Below are 17,886 nucleotides of genomic sequence, written 5' to 3'. Positions count from 1 at the left end.
GGAAGATCCCCAGAGGAGATGAGGTCAGTGACAGTCCTGGAAACAATGGCTTGATGTTCAGTGGTGGGGTCATGGTCCTTTCCATTTCCCTCCTGGTGTTTGACAAGGTGTTTACTAAAACCCGCTTTCACAGCCATATCTCCTTTCTCAGTGACTGTCTCCATCTCCGACTTACCCCACGTGGATTTCAACTGAAATTCCATGCCTCATGTTTTGAACCCACCCAGGATTACAGGTAGCTCTGGGACATAAAACGTTTCTCGGACTGCTGTTCCCGTCACATTCTGAAATCCACACTCAGTGCCATGCGCCGCCATATGAACACACTCGACCTCTCCCTCCAGCAGCACCACCGTACCCTTTTTCAAAGCTGCGCGTGCCCCCAGTTTCATTTTATTCTTCGGCTCATCCGATGCCTCAACATGAAACTTATTCTCTTTCTCTCAAGTGCTAAGGAACGCAAGCTCCAACAACTCATCGACACCAACACCCATCTAGGACCCTCCACCCCTGCCCGTCCTTCCGTCCCCACCCCATCTTCCAATCCCAGCCCCAGCCGTGTATTCACTATACCCCCTGACCTTCCCCTCTCCGATGCTGAACGTTCAGTGCTCAGCAAAGGGCTTAGTTTCATACCCTTACGCCCTCACCTCAATGAATTTCGGGCTCGGCATGATGCTGAACTCTTCTTCCGCCGTCTTCGTCTCCGGGCTCACTTCTTTGGGCAGGAGTCCTCTCCCAGTTCAACGGATCCTTTTACCCATCTCCAATATTCTCCCTCCACCTGGACTCCTCCCTCTGGATGCTTACCTTCTCTTGATCTTTTCATTGAGAACTGTCAGTGCGACATTAGTCGTCTCAATTTCTCTGCTCCTCCCACCCATTCTAACCTGTCTCTCTCTGAACTTACTGCACTCCATTCTCTCAGGTCCAATCCTGACATTGTCATCAAACCCGCTGACAAGGGTGGTGCTGTTGTTGTCTGGCGCACTGACCTCTACCTCGTGGATTCTGAGCGTCAACTCGCAGACACTTCCTCCTACCTCTCCCTGGACCATGACCCCACCACTGAACATCAAGCCATTGTTTCCAGGACTGTCACTGACCTCATCTCCTCTGGGGATCTTCCTCCCACAGCTTCCAACCTGATAGTCGCCCAACCTCGGACGGCCCGCTTCTATCTCCTACCCAAAATCCACAAACAGAACTGCCCCGGTAGACCGATCGTCTCAGCTTGCTCCTGCCCCACAGAACTCATTTCTCGTTATCTTGACTCCCTTCTCTCTCCCCTTGTCCAGTCCCTTCCCACCTATGTCCGTGATTCCTCTGACACATTACGTCACATCAACAATTTCCAGTTCCCTGGCCCCAACCGCTTCCTTTTCACCATGGACGTCCAATCCCTCTACACCTCCATCCCCCACCAGGATGGTCTGAGGGCCCTTAGCTTCTTCCTCGAACAGAGGCCCGAACAATCCCCATCCACCACTACTCTCCTCCGTCTGGCTGAACTTGTTCTCACGCTGAACAATTTCTCCTTCAACTCCTCTCACTTCCTCCAAATAAAAGGTGTGGCTATGGGTACCTGCATGGGCCCCAGCTATGCCTGTCTCTTTATGGGGTATGTGGAACATTACTTGTTCCAGACCTACTCCGGCCCCCTTCCACAACTCTTTCTCCGGTACATCGATGATTACTTCGGTGCAGCTTCATGCTCTCGTCGGGACTTAGAAAAATTTATTAATTTTGCTTCCAATCTCCACCCCTCCATCATTTTCACGTGGTCCATCTCTGACACTTCCCTTCCCTTCCTTGACCTCTCTGTCTCAATCTCTGGTGATAGACTGTCCACCAATATCCATTACAAACCCACTGACTCCCACAGCTACCTCGACTACAGCTCCTCACACCCCGCTTCCTGTAAGGCCTCCATCCCATTCTCTCAGTTCCTTCGCCTCCGTCGCATCTGTTCCGATGATGCTACCTTCAAAAACAGTTCCTCTGACGTGTCCTCCTTCTTCCTTAACCGAGGTTTTCCACCCACGGTCGTTGACAGGGCCCTCAACCACGTCCAGCCCATCTCCCGTGCATCCACCGTCACGCCTACTCCTCCCTCCCAGAAACATGATAGGGTCCCCCTTGTCCTCACTTATCACCCCACCAGCCTCCGCATTTAAAGGATCATCCTCTGCCATTTCCGCCAACTCCAGCATGATGCCACCACCAAACACATCTTCCCTTCACCCCCCCTATCGGCATTCCGTAGGGATCGCTCCCTCCGGGACACCCTGGTCCACTCCTCCATCACCCCCTACTCCTCAACCCCCTCCTGTGGCATCACCCCATGCCCACACAAAAGATGCAACACCTGCCCCTTCACTTCCTCTCTCCTCACCGTCCAAGGGCCCAAACACTCCTTTCAAGTGAAGCAGCATTTCACTTGCATTTCCCCCAACTTAGTCTACTGCATTCGTTGCTCCCAATGTGGTCTCCTCTACATTGGAGAGACCAAACGTAAACTGGGCGACCGCTTCGCAGAACACCTGTGGTCTGTCCGCAAGAATGACCCAAACCTCCCTGTCACTTGCCATTTTAACACTCCACCCTGCTCTCTTGCCCACGTGTCTGTCCTTGGCTTGCTGCATTGTTCCAGTGAAGCCCAGCGCAAACTGGAGGAACAACACCTCATCTTCCGACTAGACACTTTACAACCTTCCGGACTGAATATTGAATTCAACAACTTTAGGTCTTGAGCTCCCTCCTCCATCCCCACCCCCTTTCTGTTTCCCCCTTCCTTTTTTTCCCAATAAATTATATAGATTTTTATTTTCCCACCTATTTCCATTATTTTTAAATATTTTAAAATCTTTTATGCTCCCTCCACCCCCACTAGAGCTATACCCTGAGTGCCCTACCATTCATTCTTAATTAACACATTCGTTTAGATAATATCACCAACTTTAACACCTATGTGTTCTTTTGTTCTATTGTTGTTGACATCTTTTGATGATCTGCTTGTATCACTGCTTGTTTGTCCCTACAACCACACACCCCCCTCCACTTCTCTCTTTCTCTCTCTCCACGCACCCCCCCCCCCCCCGCCCCCCCCACCACCACCACCCACCGCCCCCACCACAGACCTTAAGCTTACATTTCAACTCTTTCTTGGACTCGAACTCAAGTTCTGTCCAAGGGTCATGAGGACTCGAAACGTCAACTCATTTCTTCTCCGCCGATGCTGCCAGACCTGCTGAGTTTTTCCAGGTAATTATGATCATTTTCATGTTCAGTTTGGAAGGGAGAAGTGTGGAACCATGACTAACTTTTTTTTGAAAAATGTACTTTATTTATAAAATATCTGGAAGAACATTCCAAAACATTTCAAAATCACCATCACAAAAGTACAATCAGATTCAACTTTTACACATGGATCATGAGGTGCATCAATACAATCAATGAATATTACAATCATTTCAATACGGCCAATGCAGACAATCAGACAATGGTATTGGAGTTATCAAAATACATCATGTTGCACTCTGAGCTGCTTCAATACAATTATAATACAATTAGTATTCAATGCATACATTCATTTTGAGCTGTACAGCACGAGGGGCCTTCAAAAGTTCCCAGCCCCTTGGTGCACTATGGCAGAAAGGTCTTAGACAGTGACCTTTCCCCATTGTGCCTTTGCGGCAGCTGCCCCAAGCTTTAGTGCATCCCTCAGCATGTAGTCCTGGACTTTGGAATGTGCCAGTCTGCAGCACTCGGTCAGGAACAACTCTCTGTGCTGGAAGACCAACAAGTTTCAGGCAGACCAAAGAGCGTCTTTCACCGAGTTGATGATCCTCCAGCTGCAGTTGATGTTTGTCTTGGTGTATGTCCCTGGTTCAGCCCATACTGCACAGAGTCCTGTGTCACAGAACAGCTCGGGATGAACCTCGACAGAAACCATTGCAGATAAAAGCAAAAAACTGCGGATGCTGGAAATCCAAAACAAAAACAAAAATACCTGGAAAAACTTAGCAGGTCTGAAAGCATCTGCGGAGAGGAACACAGTTAACGTTTCGAGTCCATATGACTCTTCAACAGAACTAAGGAAAAATAGAAAAGAGGTGAAATATAAGCTGGTTTAAGGGGAGGTGGGACAGGTAGAGCTGGATAGAGGGCCAGCGATAGGTGGAGATAACCAAAAGATGTCATAGACAAAAGGACAAAGAGGTGTTGAAGCTGGTGATATTATCTAAGGAATGTGATAATAAAGGTACCCTAGTGGGGGTGGGGTGGGGGGAAGGGATCAAAATAGGCTAAAAGGCAAAGATAAAACAATGGATGGAAATACATTTAAAAATAATGGAAATAGGTGGGAAAAGAAAAATCTATATAAATTATTGGAAAAAAGGGGGATTGAAAGGGGGTGGGGATGGAGGAGAGAGTTCATGATGTAAAATTGTTGAACTCAATATTCAATCCGGAAGGCTATAAAATGCCTGGTTGGAAGAAGAGGTGCTGTTCCTCCAGTTTGCATTGAGATTCACTGGAACAATACAGCAGGCCAAGGACGGACATGTGGGCATGAGAGCAAGGTGGAGTATTGAAATGGCAAGCGACAGGGAGGTCTGGGTCATTCTTGCAGACAGACCGAAGGTGTTCCACAAAGTGGTCACCCAGTCTGCATTTGATCTCTCCAATGTAGAGGAAACCACATTGGGAGCGGCAAATGCAGTAGACTAAATTGAGGGAAGTGCAAGTGAAATGCTGCTTCGCTTGAAAGGAGTGTTTGGGCCCTTGGACGATGAGGAGAGGGGAGGTAAAGGGGCAGGTGTTGCACCTTCTGCGGTTGCATGGGAAGGTGCCGTGGGAGGGGTTGAGGTGTAGCGGGTGATGGAGGAGTGGACCAGGGTGTCCCGGAGGGAACGATCCCTACAGAATGCCACCTGGGGGGGTTGAAGGGAAGATGTGTTTGATGGTGGCATCATGCTGGAGTTGGCTGAAATGGCCTAGGATGATCCTTTGAATGTGGAGGCTGGTGGGGTGATAAGTGAAGACAAGGGGGACCCTAACATGTTTCTGGGAGGGAGCGGAAGGTGTGAGGGCGAATGCACGGGAGATAGGCAGGACACACTGCATCTCTCTCCAGACCTTCTTTGCAAAGGCACAATCCACAAGGAGGTGAACAACGGTCTCATCCCCACCACAGCCACCTCGAGGGCAACGTGCCGAGGGGGTGAGACTCCTGGTGTGTTGGAAGGATCTGACAGGGAGGGCCTTTCTCACCACCAGCCAAACTACATCTTGGTGCTTGTTGGAAAGTTCTGGCGATGAGGCATCCCACAGGATCCACCCTCTCCTTTTCCCGCAAGGCCACCAAGACGTTACATGCTGACCACTGCCTGATGGACTTGTGGTATTTATCTGCATAAATTTTTCCACGAGAGACAGATGGTTTGGCACGGTCCAACTACTTGGAGCGTTCAGTGGCAGCGTGGCCAGACCCATTCTTCGCAACACCAGGGACAGGTAGAACCTCAGCACAGTGACACTTGGTGTTTGCATACTGAGGATCTACGCACAGCTTGATGCAGCCGCACACAAAGGTGGCCATCAGTATGAGGGCGATGTTGGGCATGTATTTTCCCCCCTTATCTAGAGGCTTGTACATCGTGTCCCTGTGGACAATCCATTTTCAACCTCCAGATAAAGCGAAAGATCGGGTGATCGCCATTGCGCAGGAGTCTGGAATGGGACAGACCTGCGCCACGTACAGCAACAGTGAGAGTGCCTCACACCTGATAACCAGGTTCTTACCCACAATGGAGAGGGAGCGTTGCTCCCACATGTCCAGTTTTCTTTGCACCACAGTCACTCGCTCCTTCCAGTTCCTAACGCATTCCCCAGTCCCTCCAAACCATATCTCCAGCACCTTCAGGCCATAAGCCCTGACGGTGAAGGGGTCAAAGGATCGGTCAGCCCAGTTCCCAAAGAACATGGCATCGCTCTTCCCACGATTTACCTTGGCCAGCATGAACTGGTCACAGATGCACAGGATCATTCTGCGAACCAACAGCAGATCCGAGCAGAAGATGGCGACATCTTCCATGTACAGGGAGTCTTTGACCTGACTGCCTCCACTGCCTGGGATCATCACTCCTCTTATGCCCGGATCCTTCCTGATGGACTCAGCAAAGGGTTCTATGAAACACCCAAACAGGACGGGGAGAGAGGGCAGCCCTGCCTGACTCCAGATTTAATAGGAAAGCTATCTGATTCTCACCCATTGATTGAGACTGCACTACTGATGTTAATGTAGAGCATTTGGATCCAATTGCGAATTCCATCCCCAAACCCCATTTTGGAGAGCACATTCAGCATGTAGGTGTGTGATATTCTGTCAAAGGCCTTCTCCTGATCCAGGCTGATGAGGCAGGTGTCCACACCCCTGTCCTGCACATAGGCAATCGTATCCCTGAGTACCGCGAGGCTGTCAGAGATCTTACTGCCGGGCACAGCGCATGTCTGGTCAGGGTGGATCACCAATTCCAGAACGGAATTGACCTGATTGGCGATGACCTTGAACTTCTCCCAGAATGCTTCAGTCTCTTCTCACCAGCGCCCTTTGTTGGATGCTCTTCCTCCTGTTCAGCACCAGCGTCCTTCTCCTCGATTCCCTCCTGAGTCACGGTGTCTGCTGTGACTTCTCCCAGAATTTTTTTTTGAAAAATATACTTTATTCATAAAATATCTGTAAGAACATTACAAAACAATTAAAAATCGCTATCACAAAAATTACAATCAGATCAAACTTTTACACAAGGATCACGAGGTGCATCGATACAGTCAATGAATATTACAATCATTTCAATATGGTCATTACAGACAAACAGACAATGGTATTGGAGTTATCAACATACATCATGTTGCACTCTGAGCTGCTTCAATACAATTATAATACAATTAGTATTCAATGCATATATTCATTTTGAGCTGTACAGCCCGAGGGGCTCTAAACAGTTCCCAGCCCCTCAGTGCATTATGGCAGAAAGGTCTTAGACAGCAACCTTTCTCCATTGCGCTTTGCAGCGGCTGCCCCAAGCTTTAGTGCATCCCTCAGCACGTAGTCATCTTAGAATGTGCCAGTCTGCAACACTCGGTCGGGGACAACTCTTTGCGCTAGAAGACCAAGTTTCAGACAGACCAAAGAGCATCTTTCACCAAGTTGATGATCCTCCAGCTGCAGTTGATGTTTGTCTCGGTATGTGTCCCTGGTTCAGCCAGTGGAGCACAGATTCCTGTGTCACAGAACTGCTCGGGATGAACCTCGACAGAAACCACTGCATCTCTCACTAGAAGTGTGACTTCTCCCAGAATGCTTCAGTCACTTCTCACCAGCACCTTCAGTTGGATGCTCTTCCTCCTGATGAGTGCAAGGGACCTTCTCCTCGATTCCCTCCTGAGTCACAGAGTCTGCGGTCTTCTCCCAGAATGCTTCAGGCACTTCTTATCAGCGCCTTCCTTATATACATTTCTTTCTCTTTAGGATGAAAGTTCCAATGTTCCATATGTCTTTGCAACTATACCTTTCCCATAATATAAAAACTTTCATGTTGCCAATATTGTCAGTAACCTTTGAGAAAAATAAACTCACTCCTTAGCCTGGCTTCTCTGGCTGGTAGCAAACAGACTGACATCCCTTTTAAATCCAAACAATCCCTTCACATACCTAAAAATACAAATTCCCTTCACATTTTACATGCTAAAATAGCAAATATGTTTACTCAATAGCATTTCAAGTACATTTTGACACCTAGCTTATTCTGATAATTTCAAGCTTGCAGTCTACCTGACTCCAAATGTAATAAAATCACATAGACAGGACCATCTACCCTCACACACATATGCCTACCTTACAACAAACCAGCAAAATATTGTGAAAATTATTATACTTTCGTAACAAATTACACAACCTTGTTCGATCACTGAAATAGGATAGTGGTTCTTTTAACAAAGTCACCAAACATGGAAAAGTTGGATGGTCAACAGTTGAGTAGGAAAAGGGCTGATGGAGCAGGAGATGGGTCTCATAGACAAGGTGAGCACTGAGAGGGCATGAGAGGAGATTGGAAAGAAACTGGAGAAAGACGTGAGTTCAGGGCTTGGCAAGGGGCAGTTTTAGAGGCAGTTTGGATCAGTGGGCTAGTAGAAGGGAGGAAAGGAGCAGAGTCAACTGATCAGATTGCCTCAATCTTGGTGACAAAGAAGCTCCATGAGCTCCTCAGGCTAGTTGGAGATGAGGATAGAGGAGAGAGCAGAGAGAGAGAACATTTTAAAAGGAATTAACTTAGTTTAGAGATATAAAAAAGGCTCAACAGGCTGTGTTTAATACAAAGTGGTTTTCTTTGACTTTTATGCAGAAAATTAGCTCCAATTACAGGACTGGAGTTGATTAACATCAGCAGAAACAGAACCCAATGAACATATTTCAGTCCTGAATATGCTTCACAGCAAAGTCCAATCACTGTAGTAACTTGTGATCTTGCTGGTGTCTCAGCAGGGTGGAGGAGTGAGTGAATCCCTTCCCATACATGGAACAGATTAACCGCCTCTCCCCATTTTGAATTTGTTGGTGTTTCTGTAGGTAGGATGAATGAGTGAATCCCTTCCCACACCTGGAGCAGGTGAATGGCCTGTCCCTATTGTGAAAGTGTTGGTGTCTCAGCAGGTCTGATGAATGAGTGAATGCTATCCCACACTCAGAGCAGGTAAATAGCCACTCCCCAGTGTGAATTTATTGATGTTTCTGCAGGTCAGTTGAACAAGTGAATCCTTTCTCACAGCCGGAGCAGGCAAATGGCCTCTCTCCAGTGAACTCACTGATGCCTCACCAGGTTAGTTGAATTAATGAATCCCTTACCACACTTGGAGCAGGTGAACGGCCTCTCCCCAGTGCGAATGCACTCGTGTGTCAACAGGGTGGATAACTGAGTAAATCCCTTCCCACACACCGAACAGGTGAATGGTCTCTCCCCAGTGTAACTAAGTCAATGAATTTCCAGCTCAGATGGAGATCTGCATTTCTTCACACAGTACCCGCATTTCCATGGTTTCTCCATGGTGTCAGTGTCCTTGTGTTTCTTCAGATTGGACAATCAGTTGCAGCCTCATTCACACACACAATATGTGTACAGCTTCTCTCCAGTGTGAATGGTGTGATTTTATTTTAGCTGTGTAACTGGTTAAAGTTCTTTCCAGTCAGTTCACACTCTCACTCAGGAGTGTGTGAATGTCTTAATGCTTTTCCAGAGACACTGATGTTTGAAATGTTCTCTCACAGACAGAACACTGTCCTTTTCCTTCCACATTCAAAGGCTGATGATATTGAGGTCCTGATGAATCGAGTGACTCTGTCAGGTCTCAGTGTGATGTTTTTTATGATTTTCCCACCTGTAAATCCTCCCCTTCTAACTCCCTGTAAAAAGAGCTCAGAAAGCTCTTCACTTTAAATACAGGATAGAAATTTGTTCCGATTAGTTGGAGGACCAGCCATTCCCGCTGGGTCCTCCAAGCCTGCACCTCTTCCTATTGGTCCAGCTCAGCCGTCAATCAGCCAGACATTGTGAGGTGTCAGGTGAGAGGTCACTATCAGGAGCGAGTTAATAACAACTCATCAATACCAACACCCATCTAGGACCCTCCACCCCTGCCTGTCCTTCCGTCCCCACCCCATCTTCCAATACCAGCCCCGGCTGTGTATTCACTATACCCCCTGACCTTCCCCTCTCTGACGCTGAACGTTCAGTGCTCAGCAAATGACTTAGTTTCATACCCTTACACCCTCATCTCAATGAATTTTGGGCTTGGCACGATGCTGAACTCTTCTTCCGCCGCCTTCGTCTCCATGCTCACTTCTTTGGGCAGGAGTCCTCTCCCCGTTCAACGGATCCTTTTACCCACATCCAATATTCTCCCTCCACCTGGACCCCTCCCTCTGGATTCTTATCTTCTCTTGATCTTTTCATTGAGAACTGTTGGCGTGACATTAGTCGTCTCAATTTCTCTGCTCCTCTCACCCATTCTAACCTGTCTCTCTCTGAACTTATTGCATTCCGTTCTCGCAGGTCCAACGCTAACATTGTCATCAAACCCACTGACAAGGGTGGTGCTGCTGTTGTCTGGCGCACAGACCTCTAAGTTGCGGAGGCTGAGCGTCAAATCGCAGACACTTCCTTCTACCTCTCCCTGGACCATGACCCCACCACTGAACATCAAGCGATTGTTTCCAGGACTGTCACTGACCTCATCTCCTCTGGAGATCTTCCTTCCACAGCTTCCAACCTGATAGTCGCCCAACCTCGGACAGCCCACTTCTACCTCCTACCCAAAATCCACAAACAGGACTGTCCCGGCAGACATTTCGTGTCAGCCTGTTCCTGCCCCAAGGAACTCATTTCTCACTATCTTGACTCCCTTCTCTCTTCACTTGTCCAGTCCCTTCCCACCTACATCCGTGAATCCTCTGACACCTTACATCACATCAACAATTTCCAGTTCCCTGGCCCCAACCGCTTCCTCTTCACTATGGACGTCCAATCCCTCGACACCTCCATCCCCCACCAGGATGGTCTGAGGGCTCTCAGCTTCTTCCTCGAGCAGAGGCCCGAACAATCCCCATCCACCACTACTCTCCTCCGTCTGGCTGAACTTGTTCTCACACTGAACAATTTCTCCTTTAACTCCTCTCACTTCCTCCAAATAAAAGGTGTGGCTATGGGTACCTGCATGGTCCCCAGCTATGCCTGTCTCTTTATGGGCTATGCGGAACATTCCTTGTTTCAGTCGTACTCCAGCCCCCTCCCACAACTCTTTCTCCGCTACATTGATGATTACTTCGGTGCTGCTTCATGCTCTCGTCGGGACTTAGAAAAATTTATTAATTTTGCTTCCATTCTCCACCCCTCCATCATTTTCACATGGTCAATCTCTGACACTTCCCTTCCCTTTCTTGATCTCTCTGTCTCAATTTCTGGTGATAGACTGTCCACCAATATCCATTACAAGCCTACCGACTCCCACAGCTACCTCGACTACAGCTCCTCACACCCCGCTTCCTGTAAGGCCTCCATCCCATTCTCTCAGTTCCTTCGCCTCCGTTGCATCTGTTCTGATGATGCTACCTTCAAAAACAGTTCCTCTGACATGTCCTCCTTCTTCCTTAATGGAGGTTTTCCACCCACGGTCGTTGACAGGGCCCCCAACCACGTCCGGCCCATCTCCCGCGCATCCGCCCTCACGCCTTCTCCTCCCTCCCAGAAACATGATAGGGTCCCCCTTGTCCTCACTTATCACCCCACCAGCCTCCGCATTCAAAGGATCATCCTCCACCATTTCCGTCAACTCCAGCATGATGCCACCACCTTCCCTTCACCCCCCCCCCCCCCCCCCCCCCCCACCCCCCGGTAGCATTCCGTAAGGATCATTCCCTCCGTGACACCTTGGTCCACTCCTCCGTCACCCCCTCCTCCTCAACCCCCACCTACGGCACCTCCCCATGCATATGCAAAAGATGCAACACCTGCCCCTTCACTTCCTCTCTTGTCACCGTCCAAGGTGCTCAAACACTCCTTTCAAGTGAAGCAGCATTTCACTTGTATTTCCCCCAATTTAGTCTACTGAATTTGTTGCTCCCAATGCGGTTTCCTCCACATTGGAGAGACCAAACGCAAACTGGGTGACTGCTTTGCAGAACACCTTCGTTCTGTCCGCAAGCATGACACAGACCTCCCTGTCGCTTGCCAGTTTAACACTCCACCCTGCTATCTTGCCCACATGTCTGTCCTTGGCTTGCTACATTGTTCCAGTGAAGCCCAGCGCAAACTGGAGGAACAGCACCTCATCTTCCAACTAAGCACTTTACAGCCTTCCAGACTGAATATTGAGTTCCACAATTTTAGATCTTGTACTTCCTCCTCCATCCCCACCCTGTTTCCGTTTCTTCCCCCTCCCTTTTGTTTTTTTCCAATAATTTATATAGATTTTTCTTTTCCCACCTATTTCCATTATTTTTAAATGTATTCCACCCATGGTTTATTTCATCCCACCCCCACTAGAGCTACCTTGCTTGTCCTGCTCTCCATTCTTAATTAGTACATTCTTTTAGATAATATCACTGCCTTCAACAACTCTTTGTTCTCTTGTCTGTGACATCTTTTGGTTATCTCCTCCTATCACTGCTTGCTTGTCCCAACGACCCCCCCTCTTCTTGCCCCCCACCTTAAACCAGCTTATATTTCACCCCTTTCCTATTTCTACTTAATTCTGTTGAAGGGTCATGAGGACTCGAAACATCAACTTTGCTCTTCTCCGCCGATGCTGCCAGACCTGCTGAGTTTTTCCAGGTATTTCTGTTTTTGTTGCAGGTTAATAAACCCTGGGCGGGTGTGAGTGGGGTTTACAAATCCTGAGTGCGGCCCCAGAGCCGAATATTAAACAATGAACATTCTCCACTCTCACTATCTGCCACTTCTGGCTTCTCTCCGGCAACAACCTCAAAGAGACCAGGACCCTCTGAGAATGCGCGATCCATCCAGCCAACCTGCGGCAGATAGAGCAGTTTCGTCTTAGCATGGAATTATGGGTAATCAGGCCACCATTAGCGACGGGATCTCAGCTAATCTCTGTCTCAATCTGGGCAAGTGAGGGTGAGGTTCTGCTGACATAGGGATTGTAAAATAAAAATTATCAATGTCTTTCTCCTAGCATCCGCATCCTGCAATCTTGGCAATGAACCTGTTTCATTAAGTTTCTAAAAGAAGTGAGGGTGCAGGAGACAGGGGAAAAGGAGAGCACTTCAAAAGGAACTAACTTGTGTTAAGAGATATTAAAAAAAGTCGCAAAAGACTGTGTTTAACAAAAGCTGATTTTTTTTGAGTTTTATCCATAATATTACCAACTATAGTTGGGCTTGAGTTTATTAACATCGGCAGAAACAGGTCGGAGTTCAGTCTTGGATGTGACAGTCATATTCACTGGTGACACAGGACATGGGACAAAAAAACAAATCCATTCCCACATTCAAACAGGTACACGACCTCTCCCCAGTGTAAATTTGCTAGTGTAATGAGTTCAAGTGAATAGTGAACACACTCCCGCAGTGAAAACAGCTGAGTGGTCTGTCGTCAGTGAGAACAAGTTGAAGGAACCTCAGTTCCTGGGAACCGGCATAACACTTCCTGCAATCTGGGCATTTAAAAGGCCTTCCATCAGTATGAACATGCGTGTGTTCCAATAGGATGACTGAGTGAATTTCTTCCCTCACTCAGAGGAGGTGAAAGGCCTCTCCCTCGTCTGAACTCGTTGGTGTTTCAACAGGTTGGATGACCGAATGAATTCCTTCCCACATTCAGTACAGGTGAATTGCCTTTCCCCAGTGTGAACCTTCTGGTGTCTCAGCAGGTTCGTTGAATTAATAAATCCTTTCCCACACTTGGGGCAAGTGAAAGGTCTCTCCCTAGTGTGAACTCATTGGTGTATCAGTAGGTCAGATGACTGAGTAAATCCCTTCCCGCACTCGGATCAGGTGAACGGCCACTCCCCGGTATGAGTTCGCTGGTGGAAAGTGAGTCAAGATGATTTCCCGAACCTAGTTCCACAGTGAGAGCACCTGAACGGTCTCTCATCAGTGTGAACATGTTGATGGGATTTCAATTCCCAGGAAGTTTTATAGCATTTCCGGCAGTCTTGGCATTTAAAAGGTCTCTCGTCAGTGTGAACTCGCTGGTGTTTCAGCAGGGTGGATGATTGAATGAATCCCTCCCCACATTTAGAGCAGGTGAATGGCCTCGCCCCAGTGTGAAGCTGCTGGTGTATAATGAGTCCAGATGATCACTTGAACCCAGTCCCGCAGTGAGAGCACCCAAATGGTCTCTCATCAGTGTGAACATGGGATGGGACATTAGTTCCCAGGAACTTTTATAGGACTTCCCACATTGTGGGCATTTAAAAGGTCTCTCATCATGTGAACACATGATGGGACATCAGTTTCCCAGAACATTTATAGCACTTCCCGCAGTCCAGACATTTAAAAGGTCTTTTGTCAGTGTAAACTCGCTGGTGTCTCAACAGGGTGGATAAATGGGTGAATCCCCTCCCACACTCTGAACAGCAGAATGGTTTCTCCCCAGTGTGAACTCGCTGATGTTTCAGCAGGTTGGAGGAACCGGTGAATCCTTTCCCAAACACAGAGCAGGTGAACAGCCTCTCTCCAGTGTGAACTCGCTGGTGTCTCAGCAAGTTCGATGATCGAGTAAATCCTTTCCCACATATGCAGCAGATGAATGGTCTGTCTCCAGTGTGAGTACATCGATGAGTCTCCGATTCAGACGGGTAACCAAATGCCTCCTCTCAGTCACCACATTTCCATGGTTTCTCCCTCGTGTGAATGCGCTTGTGTCTTGACAAGCCAGATGATTGGCTGAAGCCTCGTCCACACACAGAACATGTATACAGTTTCTCTCCACTGTGAATGGTGCTTTTTCCTTCCATGTTCAAAATCCAATGATACTCAAGTTACGATAAACTGTGTGACTCCGTCAGATCCTGATATGATGCTTCGTCTCAGTTCCCTGATGCAAATCTTCTCCTTCTAACACCCTGTGAAATCAATTTAAAACAGAAAAAAGAGAATGAGAGAGACCCCACACAAACACTAAGGCAGGTTGTGAAATTGAGCTGAATGAATCTGGTAAATTGTGGACCGGCATGAGGAAAAAGTGACCATGAAAACTGCAGGATTGTCGTAAAAACCCAATAGGTTCACTCATGTCCTTCAGGGAAGGGAACCTGCCACCCAGTCCAGGCCTACACAAGACTGCCGCCAATGTGGAGAGGAGAGTGAGAGAGAATTGGGATCAGGTGCAGAGAAGGAGAGGGATTTTCTATTTCTGCAACTTGACCAGAACTTTGACAGACTTTCCAAAATGCTCAATCTCCACCACCTAGAGGAACAGGGTAACAGGTGTATGTGAACAGCATCACCTTCAATCTCCCCTCCAAGTCACACTCTGTCTTGACGTGAAAGACATCCAGATGAACAGAAATTTCCTCCATTTAAACATTGGAAGGACTGAAGCCATTGCCTTCAGTCCCCATTATCAACCCTGACACTGACTCCAGCCCTCTCCTTGACAACAGTCTGAGTCTGAACCGTTGGTGTCATATTTTACCCCAGGACAAGCTCCCAACCATATATCAGCCTCATCGTCAAGACTGATTCCACCTCAGTGACATTGCCAGACTCCACCCCGGCCTCAGCTCATCTGCTGCTGAAACCATCACCCATCCCTTTGTTACCTCCAAGATATCTGCGCTCTTCTAATTCTGGCTTCCTGGGCATTCCTGATTTTATTTGCTCCATATTTGGTGGCCCCATCTGCAATGGCCAAGAACATAAGCTGTGGAATTACCTCCCTAACCTTCTCCACTTCTCTATCTCCTTCTTTCAGATACTCCTGAAAACCTACTTCTGCTTCTGGTACACTGTCAGTCTACAGAAGCAGTCACTAGTAGTCAGGATAGGAACAGGAGAAGACCATTCAGCCCGTCCAGCCTGCTCCACCATTCAATGCGATCATGGCTGATCGAATACTTAAATGCCTTTGACCTGCGCTATCCCCATAACTCTTTATGTTATTATTAATCAGAAATCCATCAATCTCTACCTGAAACATACTCAATGACTGAGCTTTCACGGCCCTCGAAGTAGAGAATTCCAAAGATTCACAACCATCCGAGTAAAGAAATTTCTCCTCATTTCAGTCCTAAGTGGCTTCGCCCTTATTTTGAAATTGTGTCCCTAGTTCTAGACTCCCCTATCAGGAGAAACATCTTACCTGCATCTACCCTGTCTACTTCCTTTCAGTATTTTGTAGGTTTAAATGAGATCACCTCTCATTCTGCGAAACTGTAGAGAATACAGGCCCAGTTTCCCCAAGTTCTCCTCATAAGACAGTCCCGCCATCCCCAGAACAAGTCTGGTGAACCGTCGTCACACTCCCTCAATGGCAATAATATCCTTCCTGAGGTAAGGGGCTAAAACTGCACACACTACTCCAGGTACAGTCTAACTAAGGTTCTATATAAATGAAGCAAGACTTCACTATTCCTGTACTCAAACCCTCTTGCAATAAAGGCTAACATTCCATTAGCTGCATCTGCATGTTAGCTTTCAGTGACTTATGGACAAGGAAAGCCAGGTTCCTTTGTACATCTACATTTTCTGATCTCTTACCATTTAGGAAATGCTCTACACATCTGTTCCTTCTACCAAAGTGGATGACTTCACATTTTTCCACGTTATATTCGATCTGCCATGTTCTTGCTCACTCACTAAATCTGTCCAAATCCTTTTTTTTAATTCATTCATGGGATGTGGACATCGCTGGCTTCTCTTCAACTCCCAGCTCCTCTCGTGTTTCTCTTCAACTCCCAGCCCCTCTCGCGCTTCTCTTCAACTGCCGGCTGCTCTCGTGTTTCTCTTCAACTCCCAACTCCTCTCGTGTTTCTCTTCAACTCCCAACTCCTCTCGTGTTTCTCTTCAACTCCCAACTCCTCTCGTGTTTCTCTTCAACTCCCAACTCCTCTCGCGCTTCTCTTCAACTCCCAACTCCTCTCGCGCTTCTCTTCAACTCCCAACTCCTCTCGTGTTTCTCTTCAACTCCCAACTCCTCTCGTGTTTCTCTTCAACTCCCAACTCCTCTCGTGTTTCTCTTCAACTCCCAACTCCTCTCGTGTTTCTCTTCAACTCCCAACTCCTCTCGCGCTTCTCTTCAACTCCCAACTCCTCTCGTGTTTCTCTTCAACTCCCAACTCCTCTCGTGTTTCTCTTCAACTCCCAACTCCTCTCGTGTTTCTCTTCAACTCCCAACTCCTCTCGTGTTTCTCTTCAACTCCCAACTCCTCTCGTGTTTCTCTTCAACTGCCGGCTGCTCTCGCGCTTCTCTTCAGCTCCCGACTCCTCTCGCGCTTCTCTTCAGCTCCCAACTCCTCTCGTGTTTCTCTTCAACTGCCGGCTGCTCTCGCGCTTCTCTTCAGCTCCCGACTCCTCTCATGCTTCTCTTCAACTGCCGGCTGCTCTCGCGCTTCTCTTCAGCTCCCGACTCCTCTCGCGCTTCTCTTCAACTGCCAGCTCCTCTCGCGCTTCTCTTCAGCTCCCGACTCCTCTCGCGCTTCTCTTCAGCTCCCGACTCCTCTCGCGCTTCTCTTCAACTGCCAGCTCCTCTCGCGCTTCTCTTCAACTGACGGCTGCTCTCGTGTTTGTCTTCAACTCCCAGCTCCTCTCGCGCTTCTCCTCAACTCCCAGCTCCTCTCGCGCTTCTCTTCAACTCCCAGCTCCTCTCGCGCTTCTCTTCAACTCCCGACTCCTCTCGCGCTTCTCTTCAACTCCCAGCTCCTCTCGCGCTTCTCCTCAACTCCCAGCTCCTCTCGCGCTTCTCTTCAACTCCCAGCTCCTCTCGCGCTTCTCTTCAACTCCCGACTCCTCTCGCGCTTTCCATTATTCAAGATTCAGTATTAATTTTTTTTATATTAATGCCCTCGGTTGACTTGAGACTCTCTGAAATGTACAACATCGAATTGCAAATGTGACAGGCAAACAAAAGAATGCCAGACACCAGGTAATGCACTTGATATGGGCCTGATTTGAGATTTAGCGCATCAGTCAGCATTTCAACAAAATCAAAAGAATTTTGCAGGCAACAGATTTGAGAATGATAAAAACAAAAAAGCTGCGGATGCTGGAAATCCAAAACAAAAACAGAATTACCTGGAAAAACTCAGCAGGTCTGGCAGCATCGGCCGAGAAGAAAAGAGTTGACGTTTCGAGTCCTCATGACC

This window comes from Carcharodon carcharias, chromosome 27, assembly GCF_017639515.1.
Source record: "Carcharodon carcharias isolate sCarCar2 chromosome 27, sCarCar2.pri, whole genome shotgun sequence".
Classification (NCBI taxonomy): Eukaryota; Metazoa; Chordata; class Chondrichthyes; order Lamniformes; family Lamnidae; genus Carcharodon; species Carcharodon carcharias.
This window is presented reverse-complemented; position numbering follows the sequence as displayed.